We start from the raw sequence: 6,282 nt of genomic DNA on the forward strand, positions 1-6,282 counted from the left end.
TGAACTGTCTTGTGGATGCAGTGCAGAGATGTTTTTGCATGCACTTAATGAAAGCTTGTAGTTCTGTTCAGATGGTCTGGGCCACATAGGTGACTTTTTGGTACCACAGTGGGTACCATCTTTTTTTAAGGTAGGTCATGGTATCAAATGCTGTGTGTTGACCTCAAATAAAAGATTTCTTCAGCAGTGCTGAGTTCTTTCCATTGACTCAGTCTGGGAGAGAGGTAGAACTTGAACCACAAACTCAGTCCATGGCTGCTTAGGACAGCCTTCAGTCTATCTAGAGGTTTTTGTGGGAAGGCCCAGAGCTGCCCCATAATGTTCAGAGCCAGGCTTGCAATAGAAAAGGACAGGGACTCTGTAAACACTGCTATTCATGGCTAGCCAGTAAACCCTGGAGAGCTGAGCATGTACATCTTGTTTATCCACAGGCAGAACACAGGTTCTTGCCCAAGAACTTTCACTCCACTAAAAACATCCCAGTTGGTGATGCCAATTAATTTGGCATTTCTATAAGAAGAATTGGAAGCTTGATGTCAAAGTGATGAAAAATCCCGAGGTGCTTATAGTGCTACCTACATCCTTTGCCCTGTGCTGCAGTTGGGTATACAGTGTAGGAGTAAGAACTGGGTCACCAGTGACAGCCCACATTCATTTTGGGGGGAAGTGTTTTAGGAGCAATTTGAGAAAAACCATCAAGATAGTAGCGTGCTATTATCATTATTCATCAGTAGATTTCCAGGTGGCTTCAAAAGCCAGTAGTAATCACTAGTCCCATCAACTAGATAAGAAACCTGAAGTAGGGAGAAGGAAAGGCATTTAAAGAGGCTCAAAGAACCACAGGAGCTCCATCCAAAGGCTATGCAGGCTTGCAATTATCCTTCTAGATGCCTGCTCTTTCTAAATTTGCCAAATAACACAATGAGTAATGACTGATCTGTTGGTCATTCATGATCCTTCTGTTCATGCTGAGTTCACATGTTTTGCATGCTCAGTTTGGAGACACTTGCCTGTGATACTACTTTTGCTTACTGCTAGAATTACCAGGGTGTTTGGAGCAGCCATTGGACAATGCCTCAAAAATGAGCTCTTTCACCTGAAAAAGTTAATCTTTCTAAGCCCTGATTGCTAGAACAGGAGGAGAGAAAACAGATCCAGACTAGAATGAATTGCACCAGGACAAACTGAGTATGCTACGATGGAAGGGAACTCTGAGCTAGACCCATGACTCTAGACTCACTGCATTTTGTGAACATTTGAGGCAAAACTAGAGAAACCTTTAAGTCAGGCAAAATCAATATAAAGACTGGTCATGAAATCTGGTTGGTCATTAATGGATTTCTTAAGAAATAAAAAAGGGGAGATGAGTCAAACTGAGGAATAAGCATTTGTCTTAGTGGTTTGAGCTTTTTAACTACACTTAAGACATGTCCATGAATGCTCTGATGGAAATGCTCTGTATGAAATAAGTCTTCCTACTGGGATAGAGGTGTGGAGTTTGAGCTCAGGACATGGATGACTCATCAGGAAGTAACTGTGCCTCTGGGTCAGCTGCTCTGCTGCTTGGGATAGATGGACCTCTCTTAACAAAAATAAACATGGAAGGGGAAAAAGAAAGTCTTTAAAAGTTAGCAGATTGGACAGGATGATTTGCTTCTTTATTTATTTATTTTACTTTATTTTTACACAGCTTTTATCCACTTCTCTTCTAGCCCCTGGCTCTAGTCTCAGGCTGCTATGGTTATTCATTTTCTCAAACTTTCTCACACATGTCTGTGAATAAAAAACATGCATATGTAGAGTAAGTTCATAATATGGATCAATTTATTTTTGTATTCTGTAGGAGAATTGTATGTATATATATGCATGCAAAATGTAAGTATGTAAAATGTATTGTGTGGGAGTACATAAGGTTGCAAAACTCTTTCAAGAAGATGAATCTTTTTATCCAGAAGTAATTCATTACTTTAGATGTTTTTACCTTCTTTTGTTAAAAATAGAAACTTTTCCCATGCTATTCTCTTGAATTTGCAAATTGAATACACTAGTGAAAACCAAGGCACTGTGAAGAATAAAAGTTGGGTTTCTGATGGTTTTCTGAAATGAGAATGACTGCCAATGTAGATTCTCCCATGCCTAATGAGGATGAAGCACATTCCTTGGCTGTTGGTGAGGACGCTAGTGTCCTCCCTCTTTCTGATAATTCCATAAATCTTGGCATCTGTATGAACTAGTAAGTCTTGCCATGGAGAAGGACCCCAGGAAAGGTGTTTTGCATGTACCTTGTGTCACAATGTTGAGTTAACACTGAGAAGGGTTGATCTGCCACCTGGAAAACAACATACAACGCTCCAGCGCGTTCTAGTCCTCACCCAGGGCTGAAACCTGTCTGTGTAACCAGTAGTGCAAAGGCAGGTACCTTTGTACTTTATTATAGACACAGTAAACAAAGAATTTTTGTTTCTTCTTCCTTAGTTGTCATAATGAAATTTTATTATTGTAGTGGTTTTTATCTGCCTTCTGATGAACATGAATGTCGTTAGCCTCTTTCCCACGCTCTCTGCATCTATGTCTCAAGGCGCGTCTCTTGATTCCAGGGCAGCCCTTCCTTGCTGTGCCTCGCGTCCCCAGCTGGAAGAGCAGGCTGGGCTGCGGTGGCTGCGGCGGAGCCCGGGGACAGCTGATGGGAGGGAGCGCTGGAGCAAACCTGACCGCCAATGTGCGGTCGCTGGCCACTCGCTCCCTTCGAAACAGACTGGGCTCAGGATTGGGATTTCCAAGCTTGGATGTGGAGAGCAGTGGGATGGGTGTGCACTTCTGTCTGTCTGGCTTTGGACACTGGATGTGAGTGAGAGGTATTCTTGCTGCAGGGACAATAGCAGTCATCTCCTGTTTGTGTGAGCTGGACAGGGCAGGAGCGCCAGGAACATGTCTAATAAGCTTCAGGTGCTTTCTAGGAAGGTGCTGTAAAGATGCAGCAAGAGCTATGGGGAAGGCAGCCAGCTCCTTTTGCCTTCCTGCTCCCAGGCTGATGCCTGGACTCCTGTTTCCCTGCTCCCATGGGAAGATTGTCCTTTGCTCCCCAGGTAAGAGCTCAGTTGTCACTCCGTAGCTGGTGCTGCAGCTATGAAGATCTCTTGCTCCTCCCTCGTGCTGCCTGTGCTCTGCAAACCCAACAATGGCACTTGCCTTCAGGACCTACTGGTGGCTGCTGCCCTCCACCAACCTTGTGTCCATTCCCACCCTGTCCACCCCATGTGGTGTGGATCTTGTGACAATCTCTGCCCCAAGAGCTCTTGTTGGAGATGCTGGGTGCAGAGACAAAAGCAGTAGGGGCCTTACTTCAAAAAGATGCATCTTCCCTGATCACAGGCTTGATATCACCCCAAAGGCCTCCTGGTGCAGATGGTATTCAGGGAAGATTTGAATAAGGAGAGGGAGGAGGCCTGACAGCTCCATCTGGGACTCCATCAGCCATTCACCATTTGTGTACAGACTTTATGCACTGCTGTGGCATTGTCCTTGTTATCATGCTGGTGTCTCTGGTTCTTGCTCTGCCCGTTTATTTTTACTCCATTGTTGAATTTACTGCTCCTGAACTCTTTATTCTTGTTGGCTCCTGATAAATTACTGTCTCTTATTAGCCTTAAATTACTTCCTCTTAACAACCTTTAATTATTTGCTGCCATCATATCTTGGTGCCACATCCTCTTAATTAGTGTTGCCATATTAGTAGAGACTCCTCTGTGCCTTTGTTAAATCCATTAGCTTTGCTTCTGGCTTGTCTTGGCCATTCTCTCATCTTTTCCTATTCCTGCTTCCCCATCCATTTGTATATTGTGTAGATACCATGGATCATCCTTCCTGACCTTTCCTGTTAGCCTTTATGGTCCTACTGCAACCCTCTGGCCTTGTCCTGTGCCATCAGGTCCTTCTTGCCTTGTTCTTTCACAGCCTACATACTTGTCTGTTTTGGGCACTGAAGAGTGTTTGTCAATTTATTTCATTTTTTCGTTCTCTTTTCTGTTTGCTTTTATGCATTTATTCTTTGATGTCCTCTATCTGCCCAGCTTTCTCCGTCCCTCTTGTTTCTTGCTTTGAGAGTGGTTTTGGTTTCTTTTCTCTGCTGGTGTCCCTATTCCTTTGGTGGGATACACTTTGCAACTTTCTCTTCCATGCTGAGAAACTTCATTTAGAGAACTGTTTTTGTTCTCAAGACTAGATGACTCTTTGGTGACCCTTTTCTTGAGCAGCTCCCAAAAGCCTCTATCTTATTGTATTCGGTCCAACAGGTCTAGCTCTGGTACTTGTTTACCACAGAATTATGGAATGCTTTGGGTTGGAAGGGACTTTAAAGATCATCTAGTTCCAGCCCCTGTGCCATGGGCAAGAACAAGGCCAAGTTGCTCAAAGCCCCATCCAGCCCGGCTTTTTCCCCGTTTCTGCTCAGTGCTACTTGGAGCACTGTTTCTGTGCTTGGACAGTCAGATCCTGCCTCTTCTGGTGCCTTTGAGTGTTCCACATCTATGGAGCTCAGGCTTACCAATTTGCTACAGTATTCAGTGTCCATCCCCTCTCTGCTCTGTTCTCTGTGTTGCTGTTCCCAGAACTGAATCCATTTCCACCTCACCACTGTGTCCATCTTCTCTCCTGACTGTTTTCTAACTTCTGCAAATCCTACCAGCTTTCCTTTGTAGCACCACCAGCGCATTTCCTTTTGTGTTGGCTACTACTAAAGTGTTTGCCATGGAAAAGGCAAATTGAAACTAAGGAGACTAGAACAGGAAGGAAAAGTGGTCAAACCTAGAAAGAGATAAACCTTGTTGATGAGCCTAGAATTAATCTATTCTCCCATCTGAGTCTCTAAATTTCTCTGGTCATAACCATTGCTGAAATTGAGTGCCTGCTTCTCTCCCTCATGTGCTGGTCCCAGCAGTCCTGCAGCCCCTGTGCCTCTCTGTTCACCCATGCTGAAGGTGGGCACAGGCTGCAGCTCACCCTCCTGCCCACCCTGCACATGGGACTTTGTCTAGAACAGCTGTCCAGCCTCTCAGCACCGAGGTCAGCAATTTCCATAGTGTTCCCTTTCTTTCCCAGAACTGGGGCATGAAGATTTCCAACTGCTGTCTGTGTTTTACCCAGAAGTGTTTTCTTTGCTGTGCCACGTCTTCATGGCCTAGGCCATGTGCCTCATCGATGCAGTTTGAGGAAGAGGCTGGTGAGGCCAGGGTGTTTTGCTGGTACTGGGGAGCCATCTGCAAAGCAGCCTTCCTTCAAGAGCCTCATTCTCCCCAGCTAGAGCTGTCAGTTCTCAGGACCTGTCTGCTTGCTCTAAGCACTCGGCAAGATTGCGGGAATGATTCTGTCTGTGTAAGACATTAGTTTAACTAATATTGTATCTCTTTATAGTAAAAACGTTCTTTGAGGTTGATTAATGAGGAGTGGGAGGAGATAAAATGAACTCTGGTTTTGCAGGTGAAACACCATTCCTTTATAACAAAATTCTTGTAATATTAAAAAAAAAAAAATAAACCCACTTAAAAGAAACCTCTACTTCTTCCTGTGGGGAGACTGTTTCCCACAGAAAGTGGTACCTTATCCCCCTCCCTTTTTTTTCTTTTAAGCAAGATATCCCTGCATGTCCATATCTGCCTATCTTCAGACTTTCTCTTAACAAAGTGATAGCATCTTGGATCACCAGGATGTACGCCGGTGGCTTGTCCCTTCAAAACACATCAGGTGCATAACATAAGGTATGGAAATGTGATATCTCGGAGTGGGGGACACAGCTTTCTGACTTCCCTTCTGTAGTGCCGTGGCAGCTGCCAGCTCCTGCCACATCTCACAGCACTCTTGCACAATGTGTTGTTGACTCAACAATAAATCTCAGCAGACTCTCAAGATGTCCATGTGAAAATTTCTCTGTGAAGAAGCATGCCTGAGAGTGAGTGTGGTGCTCAGCTCTCCCTGCGCTACCCCAGCTGTACCCCAGGAAATGGGAGCTTGCTGTTGCCAGGGGCATCCCAGTGTGCTGCTGTGGAGGGGATGGCACAGCCCCTCTCTGCCCAAAAACACCATCTTCTGCCGAGGCTGGCAGAGACCTTGCACACTGCAACAAGCCTGGGAAGAGCTTCCTTAGGTGTGGTTCCTGACTGTCATGTCCTTATCAAAAAGCCGTGGGGAAGTTTGTGTTAGGCCTATTCTCTTGCTAAACAGAAGTTCAGCTTCTAAGTCTGTCAGCCCAGCTGGAAACTTCATTCCAAGTGGAGGTACCTTAGGGGA

The sequence above is a fragment of the Poecile atricapillus genome, chromosome 1 (genome assembly GCF_030490865.1).
Source record: "Poecile atricapillus isolate bPoeAtr1 chromosome 1, bPoeAtr1.hap1, whole genome shotgun sequence".
Classification (NCBI taxonomy): domain Eukaryota; kingdom Metazoa; phylum Chordata; class Aves; order Passeriformes; family Paridae; genus Poecile; species Poecile atricapillus.